This window comes from Dipodomys spectabilis, unplaced genomic scaffold, assembly GCF_019054845.1.
Source record: "Dipodomys spectabilis isolate Male_0828 unplaced genomic scaffold, ASM1905484v1 ptg000307l, whole genome shotgun sequence".
In the NCBI taxonomy this organism is placed as follows: domain Eukaryota; kingdom Metazoa; phylum Chordata; class Mammalia; order Rodentia; family Heteromyidae; genus Dipodomys; species Dipodomys spectabilis.
In genome coordinates this window covers 6,398,505-6,423,361 of record NW_024870984.1, presented here as the reverse complement: position 1 = coordinate 6,423,361, position 24,857 = coordinate 6,398,505, and positions in this window count along the sequence as shown.

The window sequence follows — 24,857 nt, the reverse complement described above, 5'->3', positions numbered from 1 at the left end:
CTGTCAACATTACTCACAGGGTGATCACATTTCCCAGCTCTGCCAGCATCTGCCGGTGTTCCCTGTCCATCTGGTCTCCTTGTCCTCCCCAAGAATCTGCCCAGTTGCCCAGAAGTATCTAGGCTGGAAGTAGGAGTCTGTGCATGTATGTAGCCTTTAGGACCCCATCCATTTCCTCAACACCGCCCCCACCCTGGGTCAGACACCCCCCTTGGAACCCCATGACCCACTACTTGTTTCAGTCCTGCTCTGAGGACCCACCTGTCTGGGGATTACTTCACCCAGCATCCTGGCATAGGGTTTTGGTGAATGGGGAGTTAAGGCTGGTTGTTCCCAAGGGGAAGGGTCTAGCCCTGGAGAAGGGGAGAGGCGGGGTCGTGCTGTGTCATTAGAGTGGTGCTCCCCTTGTGTGGGAGTCCTTGGTTCTGACAAGGGAACGGAGAATGGGAACCCGCGTGCTCCGATGAGGAATCAACAAACTTAGGAGAGGTACTACTCTGAGTCTGTGTGTGTGTGTGTGTGTGTGTGTGTGTGTGTGAGAGAGAGAGAGAGAGAGAGAGAGAGAGAGAGAGAGAGAGAGAGAGAGAGAGAGAATCTTTCTCCTTGTACAGCCTGACTGTCCTCAGGTGAGTGATCAGTTGGCAAATTGCAGGTGCTGCATGGAAGTGTCATCTGTCACCATTCTGGAGGTGTGTGTGTGTGTGTGTGTGTGTGTGTGTGTGTGTGTGTGTGTGTTGGGAGAGCAGGGAGATGAGAACAATGAAAATATATTTAAGTCACCATGTCTAAAAACAGCAAAAACATTTTATTTCTCTGTGTGTGTGTGTATTTGTTGTTGTTGTTCTTCATCAATACCAAGTACAAGCCCAACCACACTTTTTGTTTTCTCCTTCACAGTTTCATTGCTCCTTTATGGAAGATTTCAGTAGACATTACTTTCCTCCCCTTTCCACCTCTCTCTTCCCCCTTTCCTGTAGCCCACAGTAGCTGCTGGGCCAGAGTGGGCCTCCTCTAGAAGAACTGTGTGAACTCTGGACTGGAGTGGACACCTGTCCTTCTATCCCCAGCCAGAAGTTTCATGAGGCGAATGAGATCACAGCCACATTCTTCAAGCCAGACACTCTGCTCTTGTGTGTTTAGTTGGAGGTAATTCAAGGGTTTGGAATGTGTTTGCCCAACATAATTAGGGAACGAGATGAGGGAAATGATAAGGCAGGGGTTGTGAAGCTATGAGGTTTTGGGGACTGGCGTATGATGTGGCATGACAGATGGTTCACCATGACAGTGGATGAGAGGGGAACCATATCTAGGGCATTAACGTCTCTGTGGGCATTCTGGCACAGGGTTGTGGGCCCCCACTGGTGGTGAGGACACCCTGCTGGGGCAGTGCTCAGTGTCAATCCTCCCTGGAGTCTTGCAGAATCCAGTCTGTGTCCCGCCTGGGCTGTTTCCAGCTGGGCAGTGGTAGGCAAGTCCATTTCCCCTGCTGGAGCCTGCTCAGTATCAGGAGGTGGCAGTTAGCTAGGGCTGGCTGAATGCCAGTTTCTGTAACCTGTTATAGGCAGTCTGGAAGGAAAAGGGGACCACTGATTTTGGAACCCTTTAAGTTTGATTGGGACAAATTAAATACCACATTTTCCAGGGTTTTTTTTAATTTAAGCTGGCAATTTCCACTAATACCTGGGATTATGGATCAAATTAGATGGATGATTTCAGCCATCAAACAATGATGTTCAAAGCGGCACAGGCAGAGTTCCCAAGCCAGATTGTCATCTGCTTTGAACGTTGTGCCTTGACTGCCTTTCTCTGGCAGCTGTTGCATCTCTCTAGGGTGATGACCCCAATCGAGGACATTATGGGGAACAGACATTGTGACCTCACCATCCCCAGCCTGCCAGCAATGAGCAGAGATGATTCCCAGCACCTGTACTGGACTCTGGGCGATTCAGAGAACCCAGGCTACCTCAAGAATCCTTCATCTGCAACATGAAATTTAGGGGCCACATGTGGTGGACAATCCTGGCTGGCCCCAGGGGGAGGACAGGAGTCCCCTTGAGCCAGCCATTCAGCTCACAACAAACTCATTCACACCTCCATGGTGAATTGAGTGTCACAGAGCTGGTCAGCTGCTGGACAGAGATCGTTGAGAAGACAGGCATCCCAGAGGCCCTGGAATGTAGCGAGTACATAGTGGCTCACACCCTCAGAGCCAAAACAGTTAAGTGTTGTGGCACCAGGAGTGAGTAAGAGGGAGGAGGGAGAACTGTGGGAGAGCTACATCAGGCTTTCTCCCCACTCCCCCACAGAGGATTCTTACCTGAATCAGATGGGATTTTCTGTAGTATTGTCATAGACAGATGCTCATTTATTTAACCAACAAACCATTACAGTGTGCACGAGGCTCTGGGGGGTCATAGACAACAAAAAGTTCCAGGACTGGTTCCACAGCCCATGAAGAAACCTTGGATTGATCTGGATGCCAGTGCTTCAAGCCTGTCATCCTAGTTACTTAGGAGGCTGAGATCAGAGGATTGAGGCTTTTGGCCGGGCAGGAAAGCCTGTAAGACTCTTGTCTTCAATTAACTACCAAAAACAAAACACCAGAAATGGATGTGTGGCTCAAGCCATAGACTGCTAGCCTTGAGTAAAAAGGCTTAGGGACAGCACCTAGGCTCCGAGTACAAGGCCCAGAACTGACACAAAGAAAGTAAAGAGAGAAAGGAGGGAAGGACAGAGGGAGATAAAAAGGAAAGGAAGGAAGAAGGGAGAACATGCAAGCCATGGTTTGGAGTCTCTGGATCAAGGGAGCCAATTATTCACAATCTATGTGGGGACAGTTTCAGAGCCTAAAGCCAGTATGGAGGACCAAGCCACTGACCCCTCAGAAACTTCATGCTATCCAGGAGCTGTGTGGTCACTGACAATATAGGGAACCAGCCTCGGGTAGAACCTAGGGCTCAGAGTGGGTCACCAGGTTTCAATTATGCCCAGCCTCATTGAGTTTATTTTCTGGTCAGATAAAACGAAAGTTTCCAAGGGCTAGGGAGGTATTGGAGTGAGAGAGTTTCAAGGGGGGAATCAAAGTATAAGTAGGAATTTGAAGAGGGAGAATGATCCTGGGTCATGTGTGTCAGGCCTTTGGAGCCATGACCTCACCTGACAACATAGACTACCAGCCTTTGATCCAGCCACACTGCTTTTAAAAGCCCTGGCACCTTGGGTTCATCATTGACAACCTGGCTGCCGTTCACTGCAGGATGCCTGTGCAGTACACCCTTAGGGACTAGGACTTTCCAGGGCTCAATCTGACGATATCACTCCCGGTGTTCATTCCTTCACCAAAGACTGAGGTAAGCATGCCACTGACACAGGACAGCCTGGGAATGAGGGCAGGAAGTGCGTCTCTTGGCTGGCTCACTCTTTAGTATAGATGGCAGATCTTGGATTCCGAGAAGGCAGGCTGAAGGTGGGGCAGAGCTGGGTAGAGGCTGGTGGAAAAATCAGAGGCACTGTGGTCTGAGCAGGGTTGTTTCTTTGATAATACTCACAACATAGGAAAATTTCTGGGATATAGCAGCCCTTTTCACCTCCCAAAGAGGGAACTAGATCCCCCCAGTCTCTATCCCTTGACCAGGAATCCCTTTGGTTCCCATATCATGTGGTGGATAACTAGATCTTACCTCACTGCCTAGTTTTCAGGCAGGACAGCGAGAGATCCTGAGTGATAAGGTCAGGGGATCTTCAGTATGAGATTGTACTTGAATGTCCCAACTTGGTGCATGGTCAGTCCCATCTAAGACTGCCATGGTGTAGGACATAGAATCTAGAGAATCAGAGCTGGATGGGGTCTGTTCTGGGAGTCCTGAGTATTATGGGTTAGCTTTGAGCTCCCGTGTGCACACTTGCTTCCCTATCTTGGGTGGGTCTATGCTAGAAAAAGCTTGAAACTAGTGCATGGATCTTATCTTCTTTGCTCCAAGATAGCACTCTACCATTTGAATCACAGCTCCACTTCCAGCTTTTTGGGATGTTTAATTGGAGATAAAGAGTTCTCATGGGCCTTGCTGCTAAGTGGCATCCAACTGCAGTTCTCAGATTTCAGTCTCCTGGGGGGAGAGGATGACAGGAATGGAAGTTTGTTTGGCTGGGTGCCAGTAGCTCATGGCTGTTATCCTAGGTACTCAGGACGTGAGATCTGAGGATCACAGGTCAAAGCTAGCCTGATCAGGAAAGACCCTCAGACTCTTACCTAAAAGGAATTGCCAGAAAACCAGAAGTTGTGCTGTGGCTCAAGCAATTGAGTGCTTGCCTTAAGCTGAAATGCTCAGGGACAGCACCCAGGCCCAGAGTTCAAGCCCCACAACATAAAAAAGAAAGTAAGTAAGACATCTTTGCCTGCAAATGATGGTGGAGGTGTGGGGGTGTGGGGAGGGTGCTGTGTTTGGGAGACCAAGTGCTGGCCTCACTGTAAAGATATTTGTAAGAACTCCCCAAGTTTGCCCCAGTTTGAAGCCACAGCTTCAAGAGGACGTGTCCTGTGACAGGCAGGGAGTGGGAGAAGGGGTGCAGGTGTGATTGTTTTGTCTTTATTTTCTCCATTGAAGGATAGATTTGGATGCTGGGTATCAAAATCTGAAGTGAAGGGTTGCAAAAAGTTTGCGGACTGACGAGATGGGTTTCCTCTGTGCATATGAAGGTGGCTGAAACCAGAAGCCACCCGTGGCTCACAACTCTCATCCTAGCTACTCAGAAGGCTGAGATGTGAGGACCGTGGTTACAAGTCAACTTGGGCAGAATAGTCTGTGTGACTTGATGATAGACCACTAGAGAACAGGAAGTGTTGCTTTGGCTCAAGTGGGAGAGTGCTCACCTTCAGCTGAATTGCTGAGGGACAGCACCTTGGCCTAGAGTTCAAACACCTTGACCAACAACAAAAAAAGAGGTGACTAAGTTATCCACATAGCAATGTGCATGATAAGAAGTGCCATACTGGTCTATGAGACATTCCAGATATATGGGCGGCTCAATGTTTTGTCTACAGTGGGTCTGATGTTGGTACTGCCACCTTCTAGTGGGTGGGATCTGATCCTAATTGAGGGAGTTCATGTTTCTGTTCTCAGGGACTGCGGAATCCTTGGGCTATCATGTGTGTGTGTGTGTGTGTGTGTGTGTGTGTGTGTGTCTGTCTGTCTGTCTGTCTGTCTGTCTGTCTGACTGTCTGTGTCTGTGATTGTGTGTGTTTGGAGGTAGAAGAACTGGGCCTTGAACTCAAGGCCTAGGTGCTGTCCCTGAGATATCTTGCTCAAAGCTAGAGCTCTGACACTTGAGCCACAGCTCCACCTGTGGCTATTTGGTGGTTCAGTGTAGATAGGAGCTTCACAAACTATCCTGAGTGGCTGGCTTTGAACAGTGATCCTCAGATCTCAGCCTCCTGAATAACTAGGATGACAGACAGGAGCCACCCGTGATGGCTCTGTGTGTGTGTGTGTGTGTGTAGAAGTTGGTTGTTACAAGGAGTGCTGGACCCTTTGGTAACTTCTAACCGCTGTCATTGGGGGGGTGCATGGACTTTGTGGCTGAGGTCTGGAGGCTTGGAAGGGTGAGACGTTTGAAGGGGACTCAGCACCTTTAAATTATAAGAACAAGGGATCTTTGTGATCTGGAACTGTCTACTCTCTTGGGCCTGGTTGGTGGCAGAGGGAGCACGGGAGGACCTGGGGGTGAGGCCCTTAGGGGTTGGCTCCCCAGGGGGACAGAGAGCGTGGTTAGCACTTATTAAGGCTGTGAGCCCTGTTAGTATGGACCTTACTGGCATGGGTCAGACTCTGGGTCATCTCATCATGACGTCTGATGGGCAAGGCCAACCCTACTTTAAATCTTGACCTGTGATCTTCAGATCTCAGCATCCTGAGTAGGTAGCAGTATAGGCATGAGCCTCTGGCACCAGGCCTCAGATTCTTTTTGGTATATTAAGGTTTGAACTCAAGAGCTTAGGCTTTCCAATCAGGTCTTGTTCCATGGGAGCCAAGCCTTTCTGTCTTGGGCATTTCTGAGATAGAGACTCCATATATGTTCAGGCTTGGCTGGATCATGGTACTCCTGTGACAGGCAGGTGTCACCATGCCTGGTCCTCTGTAGTTGGGATGGTAGATATGTAGCACCATGCTCAGTCATCGGTTTAGATTACTGTCCCAAACTCTTAGTCCACAGCAGTGGATTTTTGACCACAGTTGAAGCTCTGGGTTCAGCCTGGAACCATTGGTCCTCAGTCTCCTCACAGGACAGTTGTGAGGAAACAAGGGATCAATACAAGGGGAAATCTGGGCCAGGGCCAGGCATAGAGGCAACGGTCATCAGATAAGTTTCTTGGCAATTCTGTGAGCATATAACAAGAAGATACCTGGAAAGGACTCAGAAGGGCCCTGTTATTTATCATGCTACAGGTATGGGATTATGAAACAAAACATGGCTCTCTTTCATCCTTACCCTATCCTCATGAGGAAGGGGGTCCTTCACTGTTCAGCTTTGCAGCTGGGGCAAATGAGGCACGGAAAAGCTGGGTGACCTACTCATGACCCCCAGGAGACAGGAAGCTTGGCCTGACTTCTCGGCCATGCTCCCTAGGACAATGGGTGCTATTCAGTCCATTTCTTGTGGTGGGAAGTCCACTTATTGTCAGTCGTGGGGCTTGAACTCTGGGCCTGGGTACTGTCCACAAGCTGCTCAGATCAAGTTTAGGGCTCTACCACTTGAGCAATAACACCACTTCTGGTTTTCTGGTGGTTCTTTGAAGATAAGCGTCTTACAGACATTCCTGCCTCAGCTGGCTATGAACCATGATCCTCATATCTCAATGTGTAGTTACCATTGTAGGCCTGTGCCACCGGCAGCCTGCTTAAGTATAATTCTCTCCCTCTCTCTCTCTCTCTCTCTCTCTCTCTCTCTCTCTCTCTCTCTCTCTCTCTCTCTCTCTTTCTCTCTCTGTCTCTGTCTCTCTCTCAGTAACTTGTTGAATTTGTCTTTTAGGAGTTGGCTCAGCATTCCTATGTGGCTGGGACACAAGGTGACGCTCTCATTCTGGAGGTAGGCTGGGTGTCAGGATCATTCCCACTTGGACTGTGGAACTAGCTCCCTTAGGTAAGCCCCTCTGTGCCCGGGGTAGACCGTGATGGTTACTCATTGTCAGTCTGTCTGGTGAGTCTTTCCCCACTACCCTCTGCTAACACAGTTAAAGGAAAGTGGATGAGGAGGCATCGCATTGTCCAAATGCACAGCACTATCCTGAGCCTCTGATCCTCACTGCCACCTATCTGGCTAGACCCTGATTATAAGAAACTGAATTCACTCTATGTCTACTTCACATTGCTGCAGTGTGTCATTTCAGGGAGTAGAGTCAGTGTGCAGAGGAAAGACCCCAGGTTCGACACCTCCTGGGGGACATTTGTTCTGTGACAGCGCGAAGTCATTGCTGTGGATAAGGAGGAAGCCGGCATCAGATTGAGCCAGAACAATGCTCGAAGGTAGGTAGGCGGTTGAAGAATCAAACCCACACAAGTCTGCTTCCAACTCACAAAAAGGAGGATGCAGTGCAGGTAGTCCAGCCCTGGATCTAGGGGACCATGAATGGATGGTGGCAGTCAGGTACTGTGGAGCACATGGGCAGCAAAGATGGCGCTGGGAGAGAGTAGCGTGGGCAGAGCCCAATTGACCTGCCAATCAGTGCCTAACCAGCCTGTGAAGGCTCAGGTGAATGATAGGGTGTGACCTTGACAGTAATTGGTTCCTCTTCCTCCCTTACCATGCCACCCGCCCTTTTTGTCTTTAAAAGGGGCTGCTCTTTGTTAATAAACGAGTTTTTACCTGCTGGATTTGGCTCCCCGCTGTGTCTGATTGTCTCCCGAGCTGAGGGAGGCTGGGGAACAGGCGAGCGCCTCACTTACCTTTCCTTTCCTCGGACCCCGTCCATCTTTTGTGCTGAGGAAGACCCAACAAGGTGCCAGTGGCTGTCGCCTGTCATCTGGCCTATTCGGGAGGCTGAGTTCTGATGGTCGTGACTCAGAGCCAGCCCAGGCAGGAAGGTCTGTGAGATTCTTATCTCCCATAAACGACCTCCTTCACCCCACCCTGAAAAAAAAGCCAGTTTTGGTGCTGTGGATCAAGTTATAGAGCCTCAGCCTTGAGTAAAAGAAGCACAGGGATGAAACTGAGTCCCTGAATCCAAGACCTGGGACTCACAAAAAAAAAAAAATGAATAGTGGACACTTGTTATCTTACTACCAAAAAGGATGGATACATTCTTTTCTCTGGTACTTGTAGCCAAAGGTAAGGGGTTTCCCTTGATGTTCTTCTAAATCTCTCCTTCTCTCTATTATCTCTCCTGGCTTCAGTTGCAGGATAGAATTCAGATCATCCCACTTGATGTGACCTTAAGTACCCTCCACTACCCGCCTATCTTGGGGTGGGGATCCTGGATGTACTCACCTCTGGGTGAAAGAAGCACCGAGAGATGGGGGTAGGTATCCCTGAAACTCATACACACACACACACACACACACACACACACACACTCACCTAGGCCAACTCTGACTAGCCTTTTCCAAAGATACTTTATCTCCTTGGGTTAACTGACCTAGGAGAGGAACATGATCCTCTATAAATGACTATTTTAACAAGGGCTTGCTAGTTGACACGAGATAAACAGAAGCTCAAAGGAAAGGTTCTGGAGCCTGTCTGGCTCAGGCTCACACTTGGCATCCTGGCTCCTCAGTAGGCAGAGATCTGAAGATCAAAATCAAAGCCAGCCATAAGGGAGGCCAAAATAGTCCTCAATGATCATTGAAACATGGGATGTATATTCACATCCGTGTGTGGACTGCAAGAAAGAAAGACACCCCTTGCTTGCCAGAGATGGTGAAGGAGTGGGTTTGCTGTTGTTGGGACACCAAGTTCTGGCCTCAGTTTACAGCCATTTCTAAGAATTCCCCACGTTTGCCCAAGTGTAAAGTTACAGCAGGCTGGGCGTTGTCTTACCAAGAACTCCAGAGGTTGTGGCCTATCTTAGGCAGGGAGTGGGAGAATGGGAGTAGGGTTGGAGGGTAGTGTCGATTATATTCTCTCCAACCAAGGAAGAATGGCTTTGGATACTAGTTTCAAAGTCTGAAAGTGAAGGGTTGCATGTGCTTTATGGCCTGACAATTTGGATTTCCCCTGGTTGTAAGAAGGTGGCTGAAACCGGGCACTGCCAGTGTCTCACAACTGTCATCCTAGCTACTCAGGAGGCTGAGATCTGAGGATCACAGTTCAAAGCCAGCTTGGGTAGGAAAGTCTGTGAGACGTTAACTCAAGGGAAGCACCAGAAAACTGGAATTGGTGCTGTGGCTCTAGTGGTAGAGCGCATACCTTCAACTGAAGAGCTGAGGGATAGCACGCAGGCACACAGTTCAAACCCCATGACTGACAACCAAAATGCTGTGGCTGAGTTTTCTTCATAGTGGGGTGTACAGTAGGAAATGCCATGCTGTTTTATGAGCCATTCCAGATGTGTGAGAGGCTCTGAGTTTTGTCAACATTTGGTCTGAGGATGGTAGTGCCATCTTCTTGGAGTTTGGGATGTTCAGTTGCTCAGGGACTGCTGAGTCCTTGGGCTACCCGTGTGTGTGTGTGTGTGTGTGTGTGTGTGTGTGTGTGTGTGTGTGTGTGTGTGTGTGTGTGAGTGTGTGTGTGTGTGTGTGTGTGTGTGTTTCTATGTGTGTGTATTTTTCCCTGATCATTCTCTACCCACTTCCTGGGTGCTTGTCTGCCTCTGCCTGACCTTGGATGGCCTTGTCTTTAGTCCCCTATCATGGTCTACAATGAGTCCCAAATTGCCAGAGACCTGCATATTCCAACTTTTCCTTGGGACACTAGTCTGGCTGTCCATATCTTTGTCCTTATCCAGGGGATTCTAGGTCCTCAGGGCCGGCTGGCATATGTTCTCTCCTGCCTCTGGGAGCCAGGGTGACTCATGCTGTGTCCTGTCTTTTTCTCAGCTGGGACCCTGGCTGCATTTCCCACTCCCAGCAGGCTGGCAGTGGTGTGGGGGAAGGGTGGTTGCCAGTGGCTCTGGCCAACTCGACCTTGATAGCTGACTGAAGGCTCCCCAAACAAGGATAATCTGGGGCTACATGAGAGGTGAGGCCAAGGTGGCTTGGATGTATTGTTCGATGTCTAGGAAATGTCAACATACCTTATTGTAGGCGAATCTATCTTCTGGCAACAGCTGGCCCTCTCAGATCCTTCTAGACAATTCTAGATTCCCAGAATACAGAGGCATATACTTTAGATTCCAGGCCCAGGGGACTTGGGGATGAGAGACTGGGATAGCCAGTACCTCAAAGTTCTGGGGCATTAGTTTTGCCCTGGATGAGCTGAGCTACAATTGGGGGGCAGTCATGAGTCATAGTCACAGTAAACTCTCAAGCCAGATCAAGTGGTTTCTCCCTAAGTACTTCTTGGGCTGAGGGGTTTGGGACATGGCAGTAAGTTCTATGGAACCTGCCCCTCGATCTCAACATGGGGCTACAGGATCAAGTGAAGGACACTAGGGTTGCTCTTTGGTAGTCGGCCCATGATTCCAGACCTTCATCTGCCCCCCTTCCCCAAGCACTGATGAGGAAAGCAGGGCACTGAGCCCTCGGACTCCTGGGATAGTGACTGCTACAAGCAGCAGCCAGTTGGCTGTGGACTCCTGAGCCTACAAAACTTTCATGAGCCCAACTCAACACCTGCCCAAGGTCTGAATGACAAATTTGCACTCTTGTGATACTCATGTGATGGGCTCAGCTCATCCAGGGCAAAACTAATGCCCCAGAACATTGAGGTACTGGCTATCCCAGTCTCTCATTATCTGGTGTGACATCTTACAGCTCTTGCCCCTCCTGGCCCAGAACTGTGGTCTGAGATAGTGATTTACTGCTCTGATCCACATTACACTCATGACAGATGCCATTCTGATGATCTTCATGCCCCACGGCTGGATACTTCTCCGCTACTGTGTCCTGCTCTGTAGGCAATGGCCTCCAAACAGGCTGCTATCAAGACTTGTAGGACACCTAGACATTAGGAGACCCTCAGGGACCCACTGGAAAGAACTCTGCCTAGAGCTAGAGAGTAAGGTCTAAGCAAGCCAGGTGTTGGTCATGGGGCTTGAACTTTGGGCCTGGGCACTGTCCCCCAGCTCTTCACCTTACCACTTGAGTCACAGAGCAACTTCTGGTTTTCTGTAGGTTCCTTGGAGATCTGAGTCTCCCAGACTTTACTGCCTGGGCTGGCTTTGAAACGTGATCCTCACATCTCAGCCTCCTGAGGAGCTAGGAGGACAGGCTGAACCACCTGTGCCTGGTGATCTGGCACTAGGAGCTCCTGAAAGCTTTTCTTTAATTTTCCTGTGCTAGTATTGGGGTTTGAACTCAGGGTCTTGGCTCTGGTCTCTTTTTTCCTTCAAGGTGACCACTTTACCATTTGTGCCACAGCTCCATTTCTGGATTTTGGTAGTTAATCGGCAAGAAGACTCTCATTAACTTTCCTCTCCAGAGCTGGCATGACCCTCGATCTCTATCTCAGTCTCCTGAATAGCTAGGATTTACAGGGGTTGAGCCACTGGTGGCATTGGGCTAGAAGCTTTTCTAAAGCAAGAGTTCTTCCCTGCGTTTGCCCTGACTCCTCCATGCAAAGGAGGCCTGAGGGTCAGGAGCTGGGAAAACAGGTTTCCAACCACAGGAAATGGCTTTGGGTCCCTGGCGAAAAGCCAAACTAAGCTTCCCCCTGGCCACCATTCTAGGACCCCACCTTCTTCCCTATGACTCAAGTCATCATTGACCCAGCCTTAAATTTCCTGCCAGAATTTTCTGAAGCCAAAAAACCTTCATACCACTCACACCACCTGATCTACAGCACATCTCAGGACCTTTGCCCATGCTATACCTTCTGCCTGAGGCTCTCTGTCTTGTACCCACATATTAGAACTACTGTGGAATTTTGGCACTGGCTATATCACTTCCTGGAGCAAATCTTTCCTTCCCTTCTCCATCTTTTTTTTCATATTGAGTTGCTAGAGATGGAACTTGTGCAGGCTGACTGGCAAATGCTCTATATTGGTGTGTGTGTGTTTGTGTGTGTGTGTGTTTGTGTGCGTGTGTGTGTGTTTCTGTGTTTGTGTGTGTGTGTGTGTGTGTGTGTGTGTGTGTGTGTGTGTGTGTGCCAGTCCTGGGGTTTGAATTCAGGGCCTGGATGCTATCCTATCCCTGAGGTTTTGTGCTCCATGCTAGCACTCTTCTACTTGAACCACAGCTCTACTTCTGGCTTATGGGGTGTTTAACTGGAGAAAAGTGTCTCATATTGACTTTCCTGCTTGCAGTTGGAATCTTTAGATCTCATCATCCTGAGTAGATTACAGGGGTGAGCCTCCAGCACCTCCTCTCTATCCTACCTCTTACTATAACTTCGGCCCTCCTCTGAGTTCCAGAATAATATATCTCACCAGGCTCAATTTTTTTTGCCAGACTTGGGCTTGAACTCAAAGCTCATACTTAGGAGGGACTCTAAATATGTGAAGACTGGGACAAATGCTTCCATTCAATTATGTATCATGTTTCAACAGTTAATAAAATGTTAATTAAAATGGGTCAATGCTCTAAATTATTCTGTATAATTTTATAATAGATGTGCAAAATATAATATTATGTGTATAATAATACTAAATACCATAATGAATAAATGAATCAAAGAAAAATACAATACAAAATCAATAATAAAATTCATAATATGAAATTAACATGCATATATATGTATATATCATATATTACACATGTATAGAAATATTTCTTCCATTGCAGGGCCTTCTTTCAGGCCCTGGGAACACTATCCTGAATTTCTTTTCCTCAAGGACAATGAGCTTCGCATTCACCCATGTTGCAAAAGAGTTACCTGGACGGTAAGTTCAAAAACTAGCAATGGCAGAAATACTAGCCCCAGTTCCAAGAGAGTAACTTAATTTTTTTGATGGAAGCAGTTATGTTTATTCAGTCCCATACTGGACATTAAAAAAAGCAGTTTAGAGTTTTGTACATCTATTCAAACGTCCTTCCCTTACCTCCAAAGTGCTTCTCTGAGAACTACATTGTTTCTCTTTTTTTGTATATTTTTTATTGTAAAAATGTTCTACAGAGGGGTTACAGTTCCAGGAGCAAGGTAATGAGTACATTTCTTATTGAGCATTGTTTAGTACTCCTGTGTTTTTCCCCTACCATCCCTTCCCTCCCATCTCCACAACTACCTCCCCCTGCCGAGGTCAGTGACTCAGTTTTTCATTTTTGGTTGGCACGGGGTTTGAACTCAAGTAATGGCAACTCTTCGCTCACATTGCTACAGATTTACCAAGACCCTGAGTTCAAATCCCAGGCTAGAAAAGAAAACTGTCAGAAATTCCAAACCAGAGAGCTTTATTTTTCTAATTTAGTTAAATAATTATTTTCTATATATATTGGTTTTTTTTTTTGACCAAGCATGGGGTTTGAACACAGGTCATGGAAATTCTACTTCAGCTTGGATCTCCCTTTGCTGGTGTGCAGTCTCTGGTCCCATAGCCCATCCTCGGATCCTGGGCCCAGAGGGCTTTCAGGAAGAAAAAATCATTGGAAAGCACAAAAAGTGGTGACCTGCAGAGAGCTGGGTTTTACGACTTTTTTCTTTGGACAGTGACCATCCTGTGTCTGAATGACAAAGCTGCAATATGGACTTGAGCTGCCATTGCTGGTGGCTGGTGGGCTATCAGTGAAGCCATAGTCCAACCTGTCAACATAGGCCCTGGGTTCAAATCGCATTCCTGACATCAATCGCAGGAGAATACAAGAGACTCATTCCTAAGCATAGGAATACTGATTGAAAGAGTATTTTATACATCGGTCTACGCTAAAATTGGATGCAATAATCCTAGAATGCTGATTGAGCTTAATTAATAGTTTATTAAGCATGAAAAGAATAATATTTCTTCAATTGGGTTATAATAAATGCCTAAGAGTTGGTAGGAACATAGTAGGTGTCATTCTATCATAGACGACTATGGAACTCTTTACCTATATATATATATACATATATATATATATATACATATATATATATATATATTTGTATACCTCTGTCTGCCTATCCATGTATCACTGTTTTGGCCAAACCTGGGGGTCGATCTCAGAGTCTGGGGACCACCTGACATCTTCATTGGCTAGAGGCTGCCATGCTCAAACTCACCCAATCATGAATTGGGCCTGCTAGGCACTAACTTCAGATCCTGGCACTGCCAGGCATGATGGAGAACACATCTTACATCTGGGATGTTATGTGACAGGATGTAAACAATGTAATAAATGGTATAGATGTCATCAGAGTCAATAAAATAAATTCTAAATAAATGAATGAAACCAGAAATAAAATAAATACCACACCAAACACAATATAGACTGAACATGTGTATGGAAGTATAAATCCTATCTTTAAAATATATATAAGGAGGGCTCGGAAGGTGGCTCAATGGTAAAGCGCCTGCCTTGCATGCATGAGACCCTGGGCTCGATTCCTCAGCACCACATAAGCAGAAAAAAATCCGGCAGTGGAGCCGTGGCTCAAGTGGTACAGCGCTAGCCTTGAGGTGAAGAGCTGAGGGACAGCGCCCAGGCCCAGAGTTCAGGCCCAAGAGTGGACCAATATATATATATATATATATATATATATATGGAGTATCTTTTTCAGGCCTGAGGCTTGAATTCAGCTCCTCTATGCAGAAGAAATGGAAGCAGATCCAGAGATACTCATTTCTGGACCTGGGATGAGTCATGGAATGTGGTTGATCTCATCCTTGAATGAGTAGTTTGTGCATGATGCAAGTAGGAAATGATAGGCACGACTCATGGGGTATCGATTGTTTGTAAAGAACAGTTGATGAAGCATGACAATAATCATCACAGTATGAAATGGAGGCATCAGGAAAGATCCAAGAATCGGTAGTCACACAGATTGGATTCCACCACAGGTTACCATCTCTCCTACTCTATATTAATGTGTACTTATTTCCATATTACTTTCACCTTATGAATGGATGACTGTTGTGCTCCCCACTGTCCCCTCGGGGGCGGAGGCTCAATCGCAGGTCCTTGGAACGGCCTAGCTCCTTCGTGGCTCAAAGGTTGGTGTGCTCATATGACCCCATTCACCACTTGGTCCTGCTAGATCCAGAGTTCAGATTCCCCACCCTGCCAAAAAATTCATTTTGATGTCAGAAGTCAATCGTTGCACCTGTTTTCTGTCCTGTGCAAGTCCTGGATCTCAGCTAGGTCGGAGAATGCATGGGCCACCCTGTGGCCATAGGAATAAGTTGTTATCCATGTCAGCCCAGTTATTCCTGTCATCATATACTCAGGAAAATACACAATACACCCATGAATAACATACAAAATAAAGAGAATAACTACACTCAATGCAGTCCACACACGGATGTGAATATACATCCCATGTTTCAATGATCATTGGGGACTGTTTTGGCCTCCCTGCGGCTCGATCTCAGTTCCTGGGAATGGTCCAGCTCCTTAGTGCCTCACAGTCTGGTGTGATCACATGGACCCATTAGGCAGTTGGGCGTCCTAGGCCCAAAGTTCGAATCCCAGCACTGCCAAAAATTCACCTGATGTGAGAAGCCAGTTGTTGCACCTGTTTTCCTGTACTGTGCAAGTTCTGGGGCTCAGCTAGGAAGGAGAATGTATATGCAACTCTATAGTCATGGGAATAGGTTGTCATCCGGTTCACCATAGTTATATTTGTCATCCTATACTCAAGGAAATACACAATACATCAATGAATAAGACACAAAACAAAGAGAATGTCTACACCAAATGCAAGATGCCGCCCACCTATGTTTGGAAATATATATCCTCTATTTAATTATGAATTTATGACTATATTGGCCTCCACCAGGGCTCCATCTCAGGTCCCAGGAATGGCCTAGTTCCTTAGTGGCTCAAAGCCTGGTGTGCTCACCATGACACACTCACCAATTGGGCCTGCTAGGCTTTGAGTTCAAATTCCTGCACTACCAAAAGATTCATTCTGATGTGAGAAGCCTATGGTGGCACAGGTTTTCCTGTCCTGTGAATGTCCTGGGTCTCACTGAGGATGGAGAATGCTATATAGGCAACTCTTAGCCATGGGAATAGGTTGTCATCCATGTCAGCGCAATTATATCTGTCACCCCATACGCAATAAAATACACAATACAACCTTGAAAAAGACACAAAATAAAAAGAATAACTACACTGAATGCAAGATGCATACCACACCTGCAGTTAAAGAGAAATCCTATGTTTTAAAAAGGTGAGCTTGCTATTTTGTCCAGTGCTGGGGCTTCAAATCAGGCCTTGCACCAGACCTGACATTCTACTCTTCAAAGATGGTGAGCTTCCCCTTCTCCCACAGTGCAACAGAGTTACCCAGACCTGAGCTAAAATCCCAGCACTGACAAAAGATTCATCCTGATGTCAGAAGCCAGTCGTTGTGCCTTTTATCCTCTCCTTTGAAAGTCCTGTGTCTCAAATACGATGGAGAATACGATAGACAACCCTGTAACTATCAGAACAGGTTATCATCCATGTCAGCACAGTTATACCTGTCACCATATTTATTATAATACACAATACCTCCATGAATTAGAGACAAAATAAGGAGAATAATTGCACTGAACACAAGATGCTGTCCAAACATGTATGTCAATATAGATCCTATGTTTAAATTATGAACTTATGACTATAGTGGCCCACCCTGGGGATCAATGTCAGATTCTGGGAATGGCCATACTCCTTAGTTGCTCACAGGTTCGTATGATCACCTTGACTGATTGGCCAATTTGTTTTGCTCTGCCCTGAATTCAGATCCCAGCACTACCAACAAGTGGATTATGGAGTAAGAAGGAGAGTGTGAAACTTGTTTTCCTTTTCTCTGAGAATTCTGGGGGTCAGGCATAATGGAGAACATTTCTCCAAATCTAGATGTTCTTTGATAGTTTTTCATCAATGTATTAAACAGAATGTGTTTCATCATAGTAAAATCAATGGTAAATAAATGAATAAAACAAAAGATACAAGGAACAACCACAGAAAACATGTATGGACTGAACATCTATAGGTAAGTATAAATCCTATCTTTACAATACATATAAATAGTATGTTTTCCAGGGCTGGGTCTTGAATTCAGGACTAGTGAATAGGCCTGACTTGTTTATCTTCATGTAAGGTGATCTTCCCCTTTATCCACATTGCTGCAGATTTACCCAAATCCTGAGTTCAAATTCAAAGCCTGTAAGTATAAACTGTATGAATTGCAAGCCAGGGAGCTAATTTTTTTCTCAGCATGGGGCCTGAACTCAGGTCGTAGCAAGTCCGCCTTAGCTTCAATAACCCTAGGATGGGGTGCAGCTACTGGACACACAGGTGCTGCTGGGGTCCTAGAGCCCCAGGTGTTGTAGGGAAAACAATGCACAGAAAAATGTGGCCTTTTATGTTTTTTTCCTTTGCACAGTGACCCTTCTGGGTCTGAATGACACTGTTGCAAAGGTTACTTCATGTTGCATTGCTGAAGGCTGGCAGACTATCAGGGAAGCCATAAGCCCACGTGGCAACATAGGCCCTCATTTCGAATCCCCGTCCTGACACCAACCAATGGCAGGAGGTAATGAGAAACTGGTTCCCATCCAAAGGAATAACACTAGAATTTTGTCAATGTCACAGTTGAATGAGTTGATCGTGAATCATGATCCTATAAAATTAAACAGCATCATTTCAGAAGGCTGGTTGATTTTATTTAATATTTATGAAGCATTAAAAGAATATTATTACTTACAGGAACACAATAATTTCAGGACACTGAGTGCTTTCATTAATATTTTAAAGATGAAAACAATAACATTAATAACATGGACGCATAATAAATACCCAGGAATTGGTAGGAATATATTCTATGTAACCGAATAATATATAGACATCTCTGGCACTCTATAAAGATATAAATTTATTAGCATACTGCCATTTGCATGTCAATCTGTTCTTACTGGGTTAACCCCTGGGGCCCGTTCTCAGGTCCTGGGAACAACCTGTCAGCTCAATTTGCCCCAGGATGGCGTGTTTACACTCACCCATTCATGAATTTGGCCTTGTAGGCCATGAGTTCAGATGCCAGCACTTCCAAACAATGAATCGTGGATTAAGAAGCTGATGGCGACACATGTTTTCCTTTACTGTGAATCTTCTGTGTGTCAAGTATGAGGTGGAATACATATGTAGACCTATATCCTATGTAGTCAATGTTCTATTTGCTATAATAGTCAATATAATAAATGGTCAATACATAAATAAAACAAAAAATAAAATAACTACACTGAACACATTATGGAGTCAACATATGTATATAACTATAAAACATATATGTAAATTGTACATGAATAGGGTGTTTTCTATTGCTGGGGATCGATTTCAGGCCTAAGGAACAGACTTGAATTTCTTGACTTCAAGGAAGCAAGTTTCCCCTTCCCACACAGTGCAACAGGGTTACCCAGACTATGAGTTCCAATCCCAGTCCTGGTAGAAAAAATGTCACCTTTATAGTATGTGAGGCCCAATTCTTAGGTATTTCATTATGCCTCCATTTAATGAATGTGATTGTTTAAATACTTAATAAAATATTAACTAAAATCAATCAATGTCGTGTAATATAATTATGTATAATTTTATCCTAGAATTATTCAAGAACTGTTCAATCATGACTTACATCACATTCCATTGGTAACCATATGGATAGGAACAAGTTTCTTAGGATCTCCTACCATTTAGAGGTGGCAGGTCCAGGATTCGAATAGTGGGCTCCAGCTCCCACCACTTCAACCTGAGGATAGGGAACTCACCAGTCTGTCCAAGAACATAAACAAGACCAGTGATTAGGCAGGCACCAGTGGCTCTCAGCAGACCTCCTTGATACTTATAAGGCTGTGATAGTAGAATCATGGTCAAAGTCACCCTAAGCAGGAAAATTCTTGAGACCCCTGTCCAACTTCAATGCCAACAAAGCCAGAAGCTTTGTTTCTCTAGTGTAGAGGACCAGCCTTGAGCAAAAGCAGCTCATGGACTGTGCCCAGACCCTGAGTTCAAGGTCTGGGACTGGCAACAAACAGAACTACACAACAATCTGTGTAGCCATCCAGCTAAAGCAGGTCACCCTCTTGTCCCCAACTGAATTGGACAGAATTCCCTGGGAAAAGGGCTGGGAGAACCGCTGTGTTCTTGACTCCACCCATGCTGCATGCTTCACAGGATTCTGGCCACACCCCCATTCTTTCATGCTTTTTTCTGACCAATGGGACACAAGAATGGTGGCCACGCCCACATTCCATGTTGCCAGGTAGCACTGGGATTCCCTCTGTTAGTTTACACCACTACCAGCAGTTTAGGAAGGTAGAAGGGGCTGAGTGGTGAGGAAGAGACTCGACGTGTCTTTGGAGTATAGTAGAAAATTGATGCTCCCACCCCCACCTGACTCCTCCCCTCCCTTCACGCAGTGCCAGGTTTCAAACCTCAATCAATGTCTAGCTGCCAGCCGGCCTAAATCCCCGACCTGGTCCCTGCCCCTAGTCTTCTGCTCTGGGCCCATGTGTCCATGATGCTGCCACCATTACTGCTGCAGCAATTGGAGCAGCTGCCAAGAGCTTCTCCCAGCAGCACAGGTGAGTGGCCGCCTCAACACCAACCTACCCTGGGTCAAACACCCCTCTGGAGGCACCATGACCGCTTGCGTGTTTCCTCTCCCTGGCTCTGATGAGCCACCTTTCTGTCTTGAGCATTTCTGAGATAGAAACTAAATATATGATCAGGCTGGGCTGGATCACAGTCCTCCTGTGAAAGATATGCTCCACCAGGCCTGGTCCCCTGTAATTGGGATGGTAGACATGTGGTGTCATGCTCAGTCATAGGTGTAGATGGATTATCCCAAACTCAGTCCACAGCAACAGATTCTTGACCACACGTGAAGCTCTTTGTAGGGCCTCAACCATTGGACCTCAGTCTCCTCACAGGACAGTTGTGAGGAAACAAGGGATTTATACAGAGAGATCTCTGGAGAATGGCTAGGCAGAGAGGGAGCGACCTTCAGATAAGGTTTTGGCAATTCTGTGAGCATATGACAGGAAGATACCAGAAAGGGCTTAGGTGGGGCTTGTTATTAATAGTGCAACAGGTGTGGGATTATGAACGAAACATGCCTCTTTCATTATTACCCTATCCCCATGAGGAAGGGGATCCTTCACTTTGTTCAATTTTGCAGCTGGAGAAACCGAGGCACAGAGAAGCCAGGTGACCTACTTATGACCTCAAGTTCACAGGAAACTCGGCCTGACTTCTCTACCATGCTCCCTAGGACAATGGGTGCTATTCAGTCCACTTCTTGTGGTGGGAAGTACACTTGTTTTCAGTTGTTTGTAATCTAGGATTGAGCACTGTTCCTGAGCTCCTCAGCTCAACACTAGCGCTCTATCACTTGAGATCACAGTACCACTTCCAGTTTTCTGGTGGTTCTTTGGAGATAAGATTCTCACAGACGTTCCTGCCTGGGCTGTCTATGAACCATGATCCTCATATCTCAGCCTCCTGTGTAGTTAGGATTAGAGTTTTATGCCACTGGCACCCGATTTAAGTGTAATTCTGATTTTTTTCTCTCTCTTTCTCTCAGGAACTGGTTGAATGTGTGCTGTAGGAGGTGGCACAACGTCGCCAGGTGGCTGGAACCCAAGATGGCCCACTCATTCTGGAGGTGGGCTGTGGGTCAGAAGCTGTCTCATTCAGCGTGTTGATAGATCTCCATGAGGTAAACCCTCTGTGCCATTGAGAGACTGTGAGTGTTATTCATTGTCCATCTAGCCTTACTGGATTTATTTTATTGTATTCTTTTCTACATTATTTTCTAGCACCTGGACAATACTATGGTACATAGTTACTGAATGAAAATGTAATGTCAACTTAAGAAAGTCATTTAGGGCTCTGGGAATGTGGCTTCATGATACGGTGATCGCCTAGCATGCATGAAACCCTGAGTTCAATTCCTCAGTACCACATAAACAGAAAAACATTGGAAGTGTTGCTGTGCCTCAAGTGGTACAGTGATAGCCTTGAGCAAAAAAAAAAACAAAAAAAATCCCAAACCAAAACCAAACCAAAAAACATTTAATTAGTAAATGCAAAATAAAGAACCCATACTTGGAATATATAATTGCTCCTGCCTACTGACACCTGACAATAGTCCCTAATTCATGAACTTTACTTATATTAGGATATTGTGTTGAAAAAAAAGTTTTGTTCATTGGGTCACAGCAATTAATGTCTTGAATGTGCTTAGATGTCAGGTGAAGATTAATTCTGGAAATTCAAAGATTCCAGGTTTTTGAATGGTCACTGCTAATCACAATGAGAAGGGTAGTCTAAGTGAGATTTGGAAATATTTTTGGTCATTCATGCCACCAAAGCAGCAGAGGCAAAGTAACAGTTGTGACAGAAGAGAAGGAATAATTCCAGAGTTAAGTAATAAATGGTAATAACTAAGGTATACCAGAAACTGTTTTAGTGAACCATTTTTGGTTATTGAACAAATAGTTATCAACTAGTCTTATTCCTCATTACCTTTAACATTCTAAATCTCTTACGCTACCTCTTAATAAATGTATCTCCTTCTGTGCTATTTTTTCTTACTTTTTCTTCTTTGCTTTCTAAAAATCTCAGTCTTTGTATATTTCTCTATAAACATTTCCTGATACTAAATACCTACACAGATGGCGGAGAATGATCATTTAAGGGTCCCACAACTGATGAGTTATTAATGAAACCACATGGACAAGGAGGACATATTTATTGTTACCTCAAATTTTCTGAAAAGCTGCAATGCCATCATTTGATTCAAATTTCCATTATTTGTTTACATAGTGTCATTCAGTGCACATAAACACAAATATGAGCTGGTCGTTGGTGGTTCAGGACAGTAATCCTAGCTATTCAGGAAACCAGAGGATTGTGTTTCAAAGACAGCCTGGTCAGGAATGTCCATGAGACACTTATCTTCAATTAACCACCGGAAACCCGGAAGTGGTGCTGTAGCTTAAGCGGTAGAGTGCTCAACTTGAGCTAAAGAGGTGAGGGAGTGTGCACAGGATCAGAGTTCAAGCCCCACAACCAACAAAAAGTGCAAAAATTACCTTAAGTTTCCCCAAAAGGAAGAACAAGATCAATAATCTTCTCAAGCAGAAAAAAGTAATTTCAAAATGATTCAGTGCACCTACTTTTGCTGAATTATTTAAGTTATGGCTTCTTTGCTAGACATATTCTCTTCCTTTAAAAATTGTCAAATATTAGCTTTACAATAAACTTCATCTAATATTTCTTGTTTCAAAAGAGAAGTTTATTTGCAATATCTAGTATAAGTATGAGTCAAGCGGAAAAAGTCAGATAATGTGATGTTAGGAAAACGAAACCTCAAATATGTATTTTAATGTTTTTGTTTCTTTCATGCATGTGTTTCTAACGCATTTATAAGATTATTTCTTTGTTGCTTTGTATGTCCCTCCCCCACAGTGTAACCCCCGCTTTCACTATATTTGATGTCAGTATAACATGTGGAGGAGATGGGGACAAACAAGTCGTTTAAGGATTCAGGTGGACCTGTTGCAACAATGAGAAGTACAAAATGTCATGTCAAAACCAGCTTTACAATGTCGGTGGGGGGGGTGGGGGGGTATGATTGGGTGGGAGGGAGGGGGGAGGCTGGGAAGGGAGGTGAAGGGTAAACAAAGGAGGAGGCTGCAATGCTTGGTAAGAAATGTATGCATTATCCTGCCCATGTAATTGTAACCCCTCTGTACAGTATGTTCTCAAATAAAATAAAATAAAATTTTTTAAAAAAAAAAGAGAAGTCTGTACAGTTAATGTCACTTAGCTTTCTTACTATCTTAATTCAAAGCCAAACCAGGCAGGAGAGTCTGTCAAACTCTTATCGCAAATTGAACACCAAAAAACCAGAAGTGGGGTTATGGCTCAAGCAGTAGTGTACTAGCTTTGGGGGCAGGTGGGCAGGAAAGACAACTGTTCAGGAACAGGATCCAGCCTCTGGGTTCAAGACCCAGAACCAGCACAAACTAACAAACAAGCAAACAAAAATCCCAGATATTTCTTTGGGACCCTCCTTAAAGGAGTACTGGTCAGAGAAGATGCTCCTTTTGTTGATCAAACTCACTGGATCCTGCTCTTTTGGAATCCTTATTGCTCTGGAGAACTCAGGACCAGACCAAAGGAACTGATAACTGACTCCTGCATCAAGAGAATCATCTCAGGATTGAAATATCCATCCATAAGACACTTTAAAACCTCCATGTCTTTGTTCCTTTGCTGGAGAACACTTTTAAAACAACGTTTTTTTTTCCTTTTGTTCTATGCTGGCCTTCAAATGGTACATTATTTCTTTTTGTAACACTCTGAACTAGAAGTTTACACAAAAATTTTATATGAGTAAAGAACACACTCGAAAAAGCCAGGGGCAGAGTTTCCTTCAAGCCTTGGGATACTTTTCTTGTACAGTAAAAAGGAAAGTACAAGGTAACTTGAACTTTGTTATTCCTCTATGTTCCATTCCTCTCCTCTCCTGGGGTCAGTTTCCACATTCAGTAACAGTTACTTCCAGTAACAATCGATGGTGCTGCTTGAGGTATAATGAATGTTTTTTGGCTTCACTGAAATAACACTAGAACACCTATGGACCTGAGAGGTAACACGTGTTTCAGAGACAACTTAGTAAAAGGAAAATATGAAATTTATATTGCTTATAAATACATTATACATGAGTACATTGAGTTCAAACTTTGTAAGTTCTCTGTAAATTAAGGTGAATTTTAAATGGGAAGACGGTTTTCAGAACATTCTTTTTGTGAGTGTATGTGCTGTTCATTATTTCCCAAGTGTACATGAGCTAACAGTAAGGAAACAATAGCAATAATAGGAGAAAGAGAAGTGCTGTGTTTAAGTATAAGCGTTCAATACAATATAGAAGACTACAAATAAGGCAACATTGAAACAATAAAGCCAAGTCCAGTATGTAGATTTATGGGAGTGATATACAGAAAGCAAGACTCCTACATGGAACATGAAGTATGAGGCCAATCCCATTGTAAATCATGCTTGGTAATCATGCAACTTTGTAGAAAGTAGAATGGAAGAATAATTATGTTTTCAATGCAAGTCAAATATAACAACATGGAATTAACTGGAAAAAATGTCCATCTTGTGAGAGCAGGGATTATGCTAGCAATGAACTGGTGGCTAAGATCACATTTCTTTTTTTCTTTACACACACACACACACACACACACACATATTTGTTGGCGGTGGTCTTGGCACTTGAACTGTGGGTCTGCGAGCTGTCTCTCTTCTATTCAGCTCAAGGCCAATGCTCTACAACTTGATCCACAGTGCCATTTCCACTTTTCTTTTAGTTAATTTGAGAAAAGAGTCTCTGGGACTTTCCTACCTGGGCTGGCTTTGAACCTCAATTTTCATATCTCAACATGACCCAGCTTATGATCACATTCCTAACAGTGTACACTCAGGATATGTAATGTGTGTGTTCATCTATCTTTATAAGAATTCTTGAGTTAGGGGCTGGGAAGGTGGCTCAGTGGTAGAGATCTTGGCTTGCATGCATGAGTCCCTGGGTTCAATTCCTCAGCACCACTTAAGCAAAAAAGAAAAAAGTCGAAATTG